At 43.8% G+C, this 16661-nt stretch overlaps 1 non-coding gene across 1 annotated transcript; it reads left to right on the forward strand.

Moving 5' to 3' along the window:
• The first annotated feature begins 5488 nt into the window (after window positions 1–5488).
• TRNAD-GUC lies at window positions 5489–5560 on the forward strand. Its single transcript has one exon. It is a non-coding gene; the product is annotated as a tRNA-Asp (tRNA).
• Window positions 5561–16661: the final 11101 nt, after the last annotated feature.

The raw sequence follows: 16661 nt of genomic DNA on the forward strand, positions 1-16661 counted from the left end.
GGAGCAACAACAAGCATTTGACGATATTAAGGAGTACCTAACGAAGCCACCTGTGTTAGTTCCGCCACAGCAAGACAGGCCATTGTACATTTACTTATCAGTAGCTAACACCTCAATCGCATCAGTGGTGGTGCAGATTTATGATGGTCTGGAAAAGGTGGTTTTCTACCTCAGCAGAAGGATGTTGGATGCAGAAACAAGGTACCCTGAAATTGAGAAGTTGTGCCTCTGTCTATTTTTCACTCGCACCAAGATCCGAGCACATCTTGTCTGTCAGCAGAAATCATCGTCATATGCAAATCGGATGTCATCAAGCACATGCTCGTCGGCTCTCGTGCTGAAAGGCCGACTCGGCAAGTGGATGTTTGCGTTATCGGAATTTGATATCCGGTATCAACCTGCGAAAGCAGTCAAGGGGCAAGCGTTGGCCGATCTTATCGCTGAACGAATAAACACGGACGTAGCCGCACTATCTGTGCGTGCATGGGCCATGTTCTTCGATGGATCGGTCTGTGAGGATGGTTGCGGCATCGGCGTGCTACTCGTGTCGCCTCGGGGGCAACATTTTCCTTCTCCATCGAGATATCTACCCCTTGCACCAACAATGTTGCTGAGTATGAAGCGATATGCAAGGGAATGGAGTTGCTATTAGACGCCGAGGCGAAGCGGTTGAGATCTTTGGAGACTCCAAATTGGTGATTTCTCAACTCACGGAAGAGTACAAGTGTGAGAGCGAGTCGCTCTTTCCATTATGGATGCAATGCCGTGAGCTGATGACACGGTTCAGATATATAAACTTCAATTGGATCCCAAGGTCGCAAAATACCGAGGCGAACGATCTCGCACAAACGGCGTCAGGATACAAAGACGTAGCCGATGGAGCCGATTTTCAGGTGCAGTTCATGGAACCAGATGATTGGAGAGCCGATATTTTCAATTACTTGAAAGATCCGGCTCGGGGGGCACCTAAACGGATAAGATATAAGGCCATGAAGTACGTACTGATTGGCGATGACATGTTCTACAGGACATTGGAAGGATTGCTTCTCAAATGTTTGGGACCAGCCGAGTCCAATCGGCTCTTGCATGAGGTGCATGAGGGTGCTCGTGGAACTCACCAATCGGCTCATAAGATGAAGTGGCCGATCGGGCGATCGGGATTTTATTGGCCCACCATGCTTGAAGATTGTTTCCGGTACTATAAAGGGTGTCAAGCATGTCGAAGTTTGGGAGCATTCGGATGGTACCCGCATCGGCAATGAATCCTATCATCAAACCTTGGCCATTCCGAGGTTGGGGCATGGATATGATCGGTAAAATTCATCCTGCATCAAGCAAAGGCCATGAATGGGTTCGGCCATTACGGATTACTTCACTAAATGGGTGGAGGCCGTCCCTATGAAGGCAGTAGCATCGAAAGATGTCATCAGTTTCGTGTTGGAACATGTCATTCATAGATTCGGGATTCCCCAGACTATCACGACCGATGGAGGTTCGGTCTTCGTTTCTAAGGAGTTTAGAAAATTCTGCGAGGATATGGGAATCAAGCTGATCCGATCGTCTCCATACTATGCTCAAGCAAATGGGCAGGCCGAAGCGTCCAACAAGAGCCTGATCAAGCTGATTAAGAGGAAAATCGACGAACACCCTAGACGATGGCATAAGGTATTGTCAGAAGCTTTGTGGGCTTATCGCATGTCGTGTCATGGAGCAATAAAAACCTCGCCATATCAGCTGGTCTATGGACAGGAAGCTGTGTTACCCCGGGAAATCAAGGCCTGGGTCGAGGCGGATTACATTTCGTAATGATTTAATCGCTAAAGAATATGCAGCCCTAATGAGCGACAGCATTGAGGATGCAACGGAACTCAGACTATGGTCACTTGAGAAAATCAAGGAGAATAAAGCCAAGGTGGCTCGCGCATATAATAAGAAGGTGAAGCCAAAGGAGTTCCAAGTCGGTGATCTGGTATGGGAAGCTGTATTGCCGTTGGGGACGAAGGACAAAGTGTATGGTAAATGGTCTCCAAATTGGCATGTTCCGTACAAAGTTGACCAAGTTTTGAAGGGTAATGCATACATGCTTGAGCAGTTGGATGGTGTGAAGTTCCCAGTAGCTGTCAATGGTCAACATCTCAAGAAATATTTCCCAAGCATGTGGGATGACGAACAGTGAGATACGGGGGCCGATTTTTAAATCGGCCAGTAAAAAACTTTTTTAGCCGATGCACGGACATCGACTTGAGAACAAAACAGCCGATGCAGGGACATCGACTTGAGAACAAAACAGCCGATGTACAGCTATCGACTTTAGAGTTGCAAAATGTTGTGGTCGGATATCAAGTTACGATCCGAATTCTGAATTCGAGGAGTGTTTGCTTGGATATCTCGTTTGGTTTAAGATTTGAGCTCGGCCTTATGGGCGTTTGAGGGTGAAAGGCCGATATGTTGCTATCGGTCCTTGGTGCGTTGACCTACTTTGGCAATCGGAATGATTAAAATTGGAGAAGCAAATCGGTGGAATATTTTTCATTGATTAACGTAAAGATCTTACAAGAAAGAGCCGATGGCTCTCAAAAGGATCATCCGATGTCTAATGCACTACTACTACTACTGGTCCTGCGCTGCTTCCTAAATCTACGGGCCGTTGCTGCCCTCGTCGTCGTCATCGCTGCCGCCGGCGCAGCTGCTGGCGGGCTCCTCGTCGCTACTCCCGTAGCCCTCTACGGGAGCCTCGTCTTCCTCGTCGTCTTCGTCGTCATCGTCGTCCCACCAGGCGCGAAAGCGCTTCGCCGGCGGATATTCGTCGGAGGAGGTGTCGTCCTCCTCTTCCTCCTCCTCGTCGGAGGAGGTGAAGTCGTCCCAGGAGAAGCGGTCGTCCTCGCTCTCCGCCTCCTCCTCCCCGTCGACGAGGAATTGGAGGTCGTCCTCTCCGTCGGTCAAGGACTTGTCATCCTCGGACCAGATGGAGGAATCGTGGTCCTCCTTGTCCCACGTCGTTGGGGCGAGGATGTCGTGCGCCGCCAACGAGCCCCATTCTGGCGTCGGCTCACGAGAGGGAGACGATACGTAGGAGAGATCCGAGGAGGCGGAGGAGGAAGAGGAGGAAGACATTGCTCTGAGATTGGGGTTTCTTGGTGCCGATGGCCAGAACAGAGCAAGGGGATGAAGAGGCGAACTGTTCGACGCGGTTAAATAATGGGACATGGGGGAGTTAATGTTGCAGCAGTTCCCGAGGAAGTGGTGTCAAAGAACTGTCAAATCGTGCAGAGAAGTTGAGAAGGCAAGGCGTCATGATGAAGGATACTGCGACGGTTCTGCTCTGCCACGAAATGACCCGACGAGGAAAAAAGCAGAGTGGTTTTGAAATTATCATTACCAAAACCAGGGGGGCATGTGTTATCCCCAGATTTTAGCCAAATCAGGAGATGGGCCGTAATTGAGATGGGCTTGAAGAAAATACACGTGGAGAATATCTGAAGCGGCCTTGTACAAGAAGTTTGGGCTGGATTGCCCGTGTATCTGTATATTATTAGATCGTGTTGGTTAGAATTAAAAGATAGAGTTTAGCCCGTACACGGGTTAGTTTATTTCCGAATTAGAAAGTCCCTTGGACTATAAATATGTACCTAGGGTTATTGAGAAAGGGGGACAATCACGTTCACAACAAACACAAACCAGGCGCATCGCCACCCCTTATTTCGAGGGTTTCTTCCGGTAAGCATCATGTCTGCCTAGATCGCATCTTGCGATCTAGGCAGTATACGTTTATTCGTTACCTGGTGTTACTCGTGCTGAAGCGTTGTTGATGGCGAGTAGCACTACTTATCATAGATGTCTTGGGGCTTGCATTGATGCTTTTCTTATGCATATTTGCTTAGCAATGCTGTCCCTCGATATCTAGCTGCCCTTACACCTATCTAGGTGTAAGGGCAGCACCTGCTTGTTCGTTACTTAGTAGATCCGATCCGTTATAGTCGTTCCTTGTGCTTCAAGGATTAGTTTAATATCTGCATGATTAGGCCTTATGCTGGGGTTGGATGATCCGGTAGTGCGTGAGGTGTTGTTTTACCGTTCCTACGAGGGATGTTCCGGGAATTGACTTAATGTTGGTTTTTAGGCCTCTTTTAGGAATAGTTTCCATCATCTTTCGTATTTGCTAGGCCCAACTACGCGTAGGATGTTCCGATTATGCGGTGAAAACCCTAAACTGTCGTAGATTGGTTTAGCTTTGTTTTGATCAAGCAGGATCCCCATGTCATCGTAAATCCAACGTGATCTATGGGGCGATCGGCTCTTTGAGCCGATCCACATGGCAACCCGAGAGCCGATCGGGCTCGTATTTAATGTTTACGTGTCTACCATGCAGGAGACTAATCGAAGCAATCCAACACCTTCCCGATCAGGTATAGGTCGGGTGGCACGCCCTTGCAACCGCCGGGACGTGTGCTGGGACTTTGCGGGACGACGCGAGGCACCAGGGCCCACTTAGCAGTCTTGGGAGTCTCCCGGCTCTTCGTGTTGCTTAACCACTGCTCGCCGGTGGGTTTTGGCAGGCAACAGCGCCAGAATCCCTGGTGTTGCGCCGCACTACACTCCTTCACCAACAACCTTCACGTGGCCTTCATCTCCTACTGGTTCGATAACCTTGGTTTCTTACTGAGGGAAACTTGCTGTTGTACGCATCAGACCTTCCTCTTGGAGTTCCCAACGGACGTGTGCTTCACGCGCCATCAATCTCGTGTGTGCATGGTGCAGATCTGATATTTGTTCGATACATAGGGAAAGCACATGGATGTCAAATTGTCAATGGTAGTTGTCTGGTTGAGGAGGACGCTAAAGAAAACGGTGTTGGGTTTGTCTTCGCTTGAAAGAACCATGGCGAGATAGATATCGAGGATGCCCTAGATTAAGGAAGACATGGTAACTCGAAGTTGTTTGATGTGGTGGCTAATGGTTGTACAGCTAGGAATTTCATTCCATGCATCAAGGTGGTCAGTGATCAGTCCAGAAAACAAGAAATCTTCTTTGAGGCATACTCCGGGCTATTGGGCCAAATTCGGAGTCGTGAGATTAGTTTGGACTTTGAATCACTTGGGCTTCCCAATAGAAGCGAGGAGTTGGCTAATCTGGGAAAGATCTTTAATGAACAAAGAGGTTTGGAATGTCATTAAGGAATTGTCAGCAGATCGCGCCCCATGGCCTGAATGTAATCGAGAAAAAAACTAGTAAGTCCATGCACAATGCTTAAAATACAATAGAACTCTTTAACATATTGTTCGGCTGAAAATATTTACTAAAATTTCACATATCTTAATTAAAAATTGCATTACATAATTTTTGTGCGCTTTATGGTGTCTGCCAGTATTTTTGTTTCCTAAAATCGAGAACATTTCCAACAACGATTCCTTTGGTACCTTATCTAACTTAGCTTGCACCAAAGCATATTAGAGCTATGTATCGTGTGATCAAGAAAAATATCATCAAAGTCGTTGTAGTATAGTGGTAAGTATTCCCGCCTGTCACGCGGGTGACCCGGGTTCGATCCCCGGCAACGGCGAGTTTTTCGGCAATATTTTTTATAGCTTAACTTGATAAAATCTGTGCAAGCCGCTGGTCACGGACAAATTGACAGCAGAAGGATTGAACTGTCCATTCTTACGATGGGTTGAAGCCTGGCAGCGTCTTTTTTTTTAGCTTAACTTGATAAAATCTGTGCAAGCCGCTGGTCACGGACAAATTGACAGCAGAAGGATTGAACTGTCCATTCTTACGATGGGTTGAAGCCTGGCAGCGTCTACATTCTTTAGCTCAGAGGAACTAGCGTCTTATCACAGTGAAAGAAACAGAAATTCTGAGCATCGACCTATTCCGTGACTATCTGCAGCCTCGTGCAGTGTCTAATACTGAGATATTGAGCTGCCGAGACCGAATCCTTCGTTGGTAACTCGGACAAGATCATAAGAGGCAGTTGTGAACTTTTCAATCTTGTCGGTCCCCCAGGTGCTGAGTATAGAATGGAAAGACTGAACTGAGCTTGCAGCTGCCTCATCGGAGACGTGAAGCGTATTCTTTCTTCATGCTAGAATCATATCTTTTTTTTTAGATGAAAAGGGGGTGGAACCCCCCAGGTTCCATTGCATGCAACCAAGTTTGTTCACAGAGTTTATTACAACCGAGCTGCGACCCTCGGGACACTATCAGCACATAACAGGACCAGAGAAATACAACAGGCTAACACCCAGAAACTCATTTGTTCAGGCATCAAAACGGAAAGGAAACCTAAACGATCAAACTCTAAAGTAAAAACCAACTCCAGCGAGCTCCCCCTGGAGCGTTTCCTGGTGTCGACGATTTTCTTACTCCATCATCTGAGGACAAGCTCCCCGATCTTTGCCAGAAAGCCCCCTCAGGGAAGTCAGTTCCAGGCTATCCGGAGGAGTTCCCCATGGTGGTGATCCAGAAGGAGCAGATTCGCGTCCAGGAGCACCGAATGTTTGTCCGGGCATAGCAGATGCCAGCTTCTGATCGTATATCTGAGTCGGCGGAGTAGGTCCTTGACACCTGGCCATCTTAGCTCCTGGAAACACATTTCATTACGAACTGACCATAAGGTCCACAAGGTAGCCGAAGCAAAAATATTAAGCACTGTATTTTTATTATCACTTAACCACCAACGAGCAACAGATTCAAAAGATTTCCCAATGAAAAGCTTAAAGATATCCGAAATGACATCCCAAAGGCTCGTTGCCACTACACATTCGAAAAACAAGTGTTTGGCAGATTCATGTTCATTGCAAAATAAACAGGAATCATCATCTACGGTTCTTCTCTTACTCAAATTATCTCTGGTTAGGAGCCTATCATTGGATAACAACCATAGGAAAATATGAATACGAGGAGGAACATGAAGTTTCCAAACTGCTGGAGTATGAATAGGAATAACTCCACCGTTATTAACAATACCATAAAAAGAGCTAACAGAATAGGTCCCCGAGGAGTGGAAAAGCCAGACCGGAGAGTCCTCCTCATCAGAGAACCTTATTGTCTTAATAAGCTCAACCAACTCGAGCCACCTATTGAACAAAACGGGAGAAACCGATCGCCTAAAGGAGAATTTTAACTCAACCCCATCCCAGACCTCACCGATTGTTTTTGACTGTTCATTCACAATAACGTAAAGATCCCAGAATAAAATCGCAAGAGAACATTGGCCAAGCCAAATATCTTCCCAAAAAAGCACTTTACGCCCATTACCAACTTTCCATTTATAACCCACACGAGCAGCAGAGGCTGCCCACATCACTCCCTTCCAAAAGGGAGAACAATATGTAGGGTTGGCACGAAGAATATTTGGAGACAGATTATATTTATAATCTACAATAGTTTTCCAAATCTTATTATTATCAAGATGGTACCTTTTGATCCAAGAAGCAAGCAAGCACAAGTTAAACTCTCTAATATTCTGGATACCTAAGCCACCAAACTCCTTTTTTTGGGAAACCAAGTCCCAGGAAGCCAGATGATACTTATGAGAGTCACCCATGTTATTCCAAAAGAAATGAGCCATCTGGGAATTAATAATTTTGATAGCCCATTTAGGGAATTTTAAAAAAGATAGTAAATACATAGGGATACTAGCAATACAAGACTGGAGAAGGATGAGTCTACCTCTATAGGATAGTAACTTACCCATCCACCCTGCAATACGTTTCATAATCTTATCTAAGATAGGCTGCAAGTCCTCCCTCCGCAACTTAGAAAAGTGAAGGGGGACCCCTAGGTAAGTAAAAGGAAAATCTGAAATTTTGCAGCCAAAGATCTGTGCAAACAGATTGGCCTCCTCCTCAACTACATTAATAGTAAGAAGGTCACTTTTATGATAATTAATGCGCATGCCAGACATCTGTTCGAAACAAGTCAACAACCATTTCAAATGCCTAGCCATATCAATATTCTTCTCAAGGAAGAGGATAGTATCATCAGCATATTGAAGACTAATAACCCCACCAGGAATAGCATTCGACATAAGCCCACAAATCATGTTGTTAGAAGCAGCTTTATATAAAAAAATTGTAAACACATCGGCAATAAAGTTGAAAAGGATGGGGGACAGGGGATCACCCTGTTTTAAACCCTTCCCCGCAACAAAGTACTTACCATTGACATCATTGATACGAACGCAGAAAAAACCTTTAACAAGGACAGACTTGATCAGGTTACGGAATTTTAAACTAAAACGTCTAGATTTCAACATATCATCGAGGAAACCCCAGTCAACGCGATCATATGCTTTTTCATAGTCTAGTTTTAAAACTAGACCAGATTGTTTTTTTGAATGCACGTCATGGATAACCTCGTGAGCGGCAACAACACTCTCTAAAATGTAACGGCTTTTAATAAAAGCAGTTTGATTCTTTGCAATAATTCTATTACCAATAGGAGAAACTCTATTCGTCATAGCTTTAGTTATAATCTTCAAACTACAATTACCAAGACTAATAGGACGGAATTTCTTCATGTCACGAGCATCTTGCTCTTTAGGAATTAAAGTAATAATAGCAAAGTTGAGATGTGACACATCAAGAGTCCCTTTCTCAAAATCTCTAACTAAAGGCATGAAATCATTTTTTTTATAAGGGCCCAAAAATTCTGATAGAACAAGAAGGAGAATCCGTCAGGTCCGGGGGCACCTGCAGCATAAGATCCCATCACAGCGGCATATATTTCCTCTTCAGAGAAAGGGGAATCAAGGAGGGCAATTTCCTCATCATTGAGTAAATCAGCCTCATCCCAAAAATCATCACCCAGGGAAAAATCAGTGCGAGTTTCTTTAGCAAAGAGATTTTTGTAAAAAGTAGAAGCAATCTGAAGCATCTCCTCAGTAGATTCAACCGTTCCATCTGGACCATCCAGGATAGCAAGAGTCTTCTTACGTTTTCTTTGATTAGCTAAAGCGTGGAAATAGGCCGTATTACGATCTCCTTCGACTATTTTCCTATCCCTAGAGCGCTGCCAAGCCTTAGTCTCTTCCTGAACCCACAAGCTATCCAGCTCCACTTTAATCTCTTTCATACGAACATTATTAGCATTGTTCAAACAATTTTTCTCAAAAAAAACATCTAAGATATCAAACTCTTGCATAAGAGCTTTTTTTTTCTGAGCAGCCTCAATATTAATACCCCATCCTTTAGCCGCTTTACGTAGTGACCGCAATTTAAATTGCCAAATGTCAATAGGTGATGAAAAGCAGCACGGTGAATTCCACACTTTATGAACTAAAGTAGAAAATTCATCATGCTGTAACCACCATTTTTCAAATCGAAAAAGCTTACGAGGGGGAGGGAAATTAAGACCAACATCAATCACCAGAGGAGTGTGATCACTCACAACTCGTGGCAAGGCCCTAACAATGGTAAGCGGGAAATGTTGCTCCCATTCAGTAGATGCAAAAAATCTGTCAAGAGTGGCTAAAATGGGATTATCCTGATTATTAGACCACGTGAACAGACAGTTAGAAACTTTAAACTCAATCAAATTCCACTTATATAACCAATCATTAAACATAAAAGCCCACTGAGCATTAAAGTTGTCACTGTTTTTCTCTTGCGGGTTACGAATTAAATTGAAGTCCCCACCAATAAGGATGGGGAGAGAATTATCTTCCATAAGGTCATGAAGCTCAGAGAAGAAATCCAGTTTATGATCAGCATAAGCCGTACCATAGACACCCACAAAACGCCATTTGAATTTATCAAACTTATTAATAATAATAGCAGAGACATAAGATGGGCCGGAGGAAAAAGAAACTACGTCAAATTTTTCCTCCTTAAACCCCATCAAAATCCCACCCGCAGATTTCTTAGCTGGTAAAAAATCCCACTTAAAAGAATTATTACCAGTGATAATACTAAGGAAATTGTCACTAATTTTCTCCTGTTTAGTCTCTTGCAAAGTAATAAAATCAAGCTTATTATCTGAAATTAAGTCAGACAAAGCCTGCACACGACCAGCTCTACTAATACTCCTAATGTTCCAAGTAGCACCAATCATGATATAGCTGTTGTATATATATTATTAACAAGATGAATTCTAGCACCTGATCTAATATGATTAGATCCACCAGGTAGCTGGTTTCTCACATCATTACAGGAACTATGCAGAATGTTAATAGGAGGGTTATCACGATGGTCAAACAATTGACCATGATCAGTGTCTATATCTAAAGTTCCAGGTAAAACCACAGTAGGATTATTTCTAGCATATTCAAGACTATTGGCCAATTCTTTTTCAACTAAATCATGAATAATAACATTACCCGAAGCAGCATCTCTACCAATAGAAATATCTACTCCATTAGCTAAAGCAAGAAGATTATCAGTAGGCAAGATAGCAAAAGAATTACCTTTAAAACTTGGAGGAATCTCCAAATTTTTCCGCTTCTGATATTCTTTTGCCTTCTCAATGACATTTAACTCACCATGGAAACGAGTATTCATTCTCGCAGTTTTTAGAACAGGGCCCCATTTAGCTTTAGATTGAATACGAGTACTTTCCTTTACCACAGATTTGCCAGCGCCTTTAGCCAACTCTTCAAGAACAGGGAAGAGATTTTTACGAATAGAGCCAAATTTATCAATCATTTTTTGAGGAAGAACATCCTTGTCAACAACATCTTCATCTACAGAGTCCTCATCTTCTGAGTGTGTGGCATTGAAATACTCCATAACTTGAGAGCAGTTCCTAGAACCAACAGACTGTTCCACCTGTAATATGGCCTCTGCATCAATGCAGCCATAATCAATCTGCTCGAAGTCCCAAACATCATCATCCACATTATCATAGTTCATCCTATCAGGAAGGGAGTTAGGACTCTTCAAAGAGCACTCCCAATCATCCTCTATCTCAGGTTCACCACAACTTTTTATTTCCGAATCCATCACACGCAGGTTGTATGTCATCCAATTTAATATCTTCCCAAGATTCAGGGATATTCGCATACGATCTGTGGTCAATAGTAATATCCCCCACAGAAGTTGAACCACCAGCGCCAAGACCATCATCATCCAGATTATTATGCGGCATTTCATTAGGGTCTTCGAGCTCGTCAAACCCTTCTTCTCCCACACCATCATCCGTTGGATCATCAAAGTCTTCCTCTTCATCATTTTGTTCCACTCCTTCAACACTAAAACGCAGCAGATAAAACTTCTGTTCAATTTCGACAATCCTTTCCTTAGGAACTCTGACAGGGTCACGACAAGCCACTTGTAATCGAACTTCTGCATAGAATGACTTAAAGAAAGTATTCCAGTCCACATCCATAAGCACCCCCACGCTAGTAACAGCTTGGGCGAACGTCTTCCATGCAGCTTTTTTAGGAGGAATACCACGTACAAGCATCCAAACCACTGGTAGTTCGGCCAGAGAAGGGCAATCTCCATCACAGAGCCCAATTTTAACTGTTACACCTTCGGTTTCCAAATCAAAAGCTGAAACACTTTTTAGGCTTGATGCAGTTACCAACAAAGTGACCTGCATCTCCACAATTGAAACAAATCATCTTGAAATACCTGGATTCCATCTGTCGAGGGTGCTCCTCGGCAATGCCCTCCGTTAGGGGCTTAGGGTTGATGGAATCCTGCAAGCTGACACAAGACATCGGTTCACAGACAAGCGGGGAGAGCGATTTACCCAGGTTCGGGGCCCTCGATGAGGTAAAACCCTTACGTCCTGCCTGTCTGTTCTTGATTATGATGATAATGGGTTACAATGGGGTGCCGAATAGTTCGGCTGAGATCTCGTCGAGATGGCTAAGTACTAGGGTAACCTAGGTCTAAGCTTCTGCTGGCTAAGAATATCGCTAAGATTGATTGTGTGTCTCGATAGCCCCTCTCCTGGCCTTTATATAGGAGGCCAGGTCTCGAGAGGTCTAATCGAGTACAACTAGGTTTACAGTAGATCTATCTCTAAACTTTCCTTGTTCGACTCCTTCCGTGTCTTGTACTTCAAGGAACCTTCCGTTGCACCGTCCTAGTGGCCCATCTTGCCATCGAGTACCTTCATGGACCTCCAGCTGGACCGTATAGGGTAGAGTAACATCGGTTACCCTAAGGGTAATGCCCACGTCAGTAGCCACCGAGTGTCTAACCGAACATAGTTCGGGTAGAGACTGAAGCATGTCTTCTTCCGATGTCCTTCTCCTTGATCATTCTTGTTTTCCTCCTGTCTGCACCATCTTCTTCTATCGGGTGCGCGTCAGCGCTTGATAGGGCAAAGGTGTCCGATCTTTCGATGAGAGTATGATAACGTCGATTTGTTGGTGGAGTTCGTGCTTGACGATCCGACTACACGTGCAAAGCTCGTGCGCCAATGCAATCGCTAGGACAATCTCCGGGAGTTACTGATCTTGCGGATGCGCAATCAGCCTGACCAGCGAGGGTCTTAATTCCTACCTGAAATAGAGAACAAGTAAGAACTAATATTGCAATCAAAATATTGCGGATAAAAGATGAAAGCTTTATTGAAAAGGTGGGATTCCGAATAGTCGGTCTTGTTCTGGGCGTTGGCCTCAAAAGAAGTACACGAGAGTTGCAGCAATGGCTAACTTTTAATCTAATCAAAATCCGAGTCTAAACGTGACGGCTATGGGGGTATTTAAAGGAGGAAAAGGTGGGTTTTTGGCCAGCCATACATGTGGTGGCCGAACCAAACCCTAGAAGGCCTTTTCCCCTTCAATACGGACTCTAAAATGTGGCTGACTTAATTCCAGCGAAAATGACATGGGCCTGGCCCAAAATAAAAGGTGACACAGCACCATATTATGCTATGGACGAAATTATGAAGTGGAGAACTCTATATTTCGTCCATGTTGATGTCTACGTGTGCTTCTATTCTTGTAGACAGTGTTGGGCCTCCAAGAGCAGAGGTTTGTAGAACAGCAGCAAGTTTCCCTTAAGTGGATCACCCAAGGTTTATCGAACTCATGGAGGAAGAGGTCAAAGATATCCCTCTCATGCAACCCCGCAACCACAAAGCAAGAAGTCTCTTGTGTCCCCAACACACCTAATAGGTGCACTAGTTCGGCGAAGAGATAGTGAAATACAAGTGGTATGAATGAATATGAGCGAGTAGTAACGGCGCCGAGAAAAGTGCTTGCTGGCGTGCGGTTGATGGTAGTAATATTGCAGGAAGTATAGATGCGATGAAACCAGTAAACAAGCAGCGATATCAGTATTTAGGAACAAGGCCTAGGGATCATACTTTTACTAGTGGACACTCTCAACATTGATCACATAACAGAATAAATAGATAGATGCTAGTCTCTACACCCTCTTGTTGGATGATGAACACCACTAACTGTGTAGGATTACACGAACCCTCAATGCCGGAGTTAACAAGCTCCACAATATTCAATGTTCATATTTAAATAACCTTAGAGTGCATAACAGATCAACATAACCAAACCAAGTACTAACATAGCATGCACACTCGTCACCTTCACACTACGAGAGGAGGAATAGATCACATCAATACTATCATAGCAATAGTTAACTTCATAATCTACAAGAGATCACAATCATAGCCTACGCCAAGTACTACACGATGCACACACCTGTCACCATTACACCGTGCAGGGAGGAATAAACTACTTTAATAACATCACTAGAGTAGCACACAGATAAATTGTGATACAAAACACATTGCAATCATAAAGAGATATAAATAAGCACTTCACTATGCTACTCTGAATTACTCTCTCGCAAGATAACGAACACTAATTCATCATGTAGGCAAACCTTAAAGATGCATTCCCAAGTACTAATGAACACCCCACGCTGTCACTTTGAGCATTCACAGGAGGTACTAACACACCACAATTTCATAGAGACATCCAACTCAAATCATAACTCGGTGAATAAGTATTCCGTGAAATATAGCCTAAGAGACCCACACGGTGCACACACTTGTCACCTTTACACACGTGGGACAAGGAGTCTCCGGAGATCACATAAGTAAAACCCACTTGACTAGCATAATGACATCTAGATTACAAGCATCATCATATGAATCTCAATCATGTAAGGCAGCTCATGAGATTATTGTATTGAAGTACATAGGAGAGAGATGAACCACATAGCTACCGGTACAGCCCCGAGCCTCGATGGAGAACTACTCCCTCCTCATGGGAGACAGCAGCGTTGATGAAGATGGCGGTGGTGTCGATGGAGAAGCCTTCCGGGGGCACTTCCCCGTCCCGGCGGCGTGCCGGAACAGAGACTCCTGTCCCCCAGATCTTGGCTTCGCGATGGCGGCGGCTCTGGAAGGTTTTCTCTGGTTTCATCGAACGTGTCGTGGTTTTTAGGTCAGGGACCTTTATATAGGCGAAGAGGCGGAGTCGGGGGGTCGACGAGGCGACGACACACTAGGGGGGCGCGGCCAAGGCCTGGGCCGCGCCACCCTATCGTCTGGGGCCCACAGGGCCCTCCTCTGGCGGTTCTCGGGTGTTCTGGAAGCTCCCGGGGATTCTAAGATCTTCGGTGTTGATTTCGTCCGATTCCGAGAATATTTCCTTACTAGGATTTACGGAACCAAAAACAGCGAGAAAATAGGAAGCTGGCCCTTCGGCATCTCGTCAATAGGTTAGTTCCGGAAAACGCATAATAATGACATAAAGTATGCATAAAACATGTAGATATCATCAATAATGTGGCATGGAACATAAGAAATTATCGATACGTCGGAGACGTATCAGCATCCCCAAGCTTAGTTCCTGCTCGTCCCGAGCGAGTAAACGATAACAAAGATAATTTACGGAGTGACATGCCATCATAAACTTGATCATACTATTGTAAGCATATGTAATGAATGCAGCGATCAAAACAATGGTAATGACATGAGTAAACAACTGAATCATAAAGCAAAGACTTTTCATGAATAGTACTTTCAGACAAGCATCAATAAGTCTTGCATAAGAGTTAACTCATAAAGCAATAAATCAAAGTAAAGGTATTGAAGCAACACAAAGGAAGATTAAGTTTCAGCGGTTGCTTTCAACTTATAACATGTATATCTCATGGATAGTGTCAATGTAAAGTAATATAACAAGTGCAATATGCAAGTATGTAGGAATCAATGCACAGTTCACACAAGTGTTTGTTTCTTGAGGTGGAGAGAAATAGGTGAACTGACTCAACAGAAAAGTAAAAGAAAGGTCCTTCAAAGAGGAAAGCATCGATTGATATATTTGTGCTAGAGCTTTGGTTTTGAAAACATAAAGAGAGCATAAAAGTAAAATTTTGAGAGGTGTTTGTTGTTGTCAACGAATGGTAGTGGGCACTCTAACCCCCTTGCCAGACAAACCTTCAAAGAGCGGCTCCCATGAAGGACGTTATCTCTACCAGCAAAGGTAGATCATCCCTCTTCTCTTTTGTTTACACATGTATTTTAGTTTTATTTATGGATGACACTCCTCCCAACCTTTTGCTTACACAAGCCATGGCTAACCGAATCCTCGGGTGCCTTCCAACATTCACATACCATGAAGGAGTGTCTATTTGCAAAATTAAGTTGCTTACTGATGAATCGAGCAAAACATGTGAAGAGAATTATTAATGAAGGTTGATTAATTGGGGTCTGGGAACCCCGCGCCGGCTCTTTTTGCAAAATTATTGGATAAGCGAGATGAAGCCACTAGTCCATTGGTGAAAGTTGCCCAACAAGAATGAAAGATAAACACCACATACTTCCTCATGAGCTATAAAACATTGACACAAATCAGAGGTGATAAATTTTGAATTATTTAAAGGTAGCACTCAAACAATTTACTTTGGAATGGCGGAGAAATACCATGTAGTAGGTAGGTATGGTGGACACAAATGGCATAGTGGTTGGCTCAAGGATTTTGGATGCATGAGAAGTATTCCCTCTCGATACAAGGCTTAGGCTAGCAAGGTTATTTGAAACAAACACAAGGATGAACCGGTGCAGCAAAACTCACATAAAAGACATATTGTAAACATTATAAGACTCTACACCGTCTTCCTTGTTGTTCAAACTCTTTACTAGAAATTATCTAGACCTTAGAGAGACCAATTATGCAAACCAAATTTTAGCAAGCTCTATGTATTTCTTCATTAATGGGTGCAAAGTATATGATGCAAGAGCTTAAACATGAGCACAACAATTGCCAAGTATCAAATTATCCAAAACATTTTATCAATTACTACATGTAGCATTTCCCGTTTCCAACCAAATAGCAATTAACGAAGCAGTTTCAACCTTCGCCATGAACATTAAAAGCTAAGAACACATGTGTTCATATGAACCAGCGGAGCGTGTCTCTCTCCCACACAAGCATTTATTCGAACAAAAACAAAAACAAAAGCACACGAGACGCTCCAAGTAAAGTACATAAGATGTGACCGAATAAAAATATAGTTTCAAGAGAAGGAACCCGATAATTTGTCGATGAAGAAGGGGATGCCTTGGGCATCCCCAAGCTTAGATGCTTGAGTCTTCTTGAAATATGCAGGGATGAACCACGGGGCATCCCCAAGCTTATACTTTTCACTCTTCTTGATCATAGTATATCATCCTCCTCTCTTGACCCTTGAAAACTTCCTCCACACCAAACTCGAAACAAACTCATTAGAGGGTTA

Source organism: Lolium rigidum, unplaced genomic scaffold, assembly GCF_022539505.1.
Source record: "Lolium rigidum isolate FL_2022 unplaced genomic scaffold, APGP_CSIRO_Lrig_0.1 contig_31743_1, whole genome shotgun sequence".
Classification (NCBI taxonomy): domain Eukaryota; kingdom Viridiplantae; phylum Streptophyta; class Magnoliopsida; order Poales; family Poaceae; genus Lolium; species Lolium rigidum.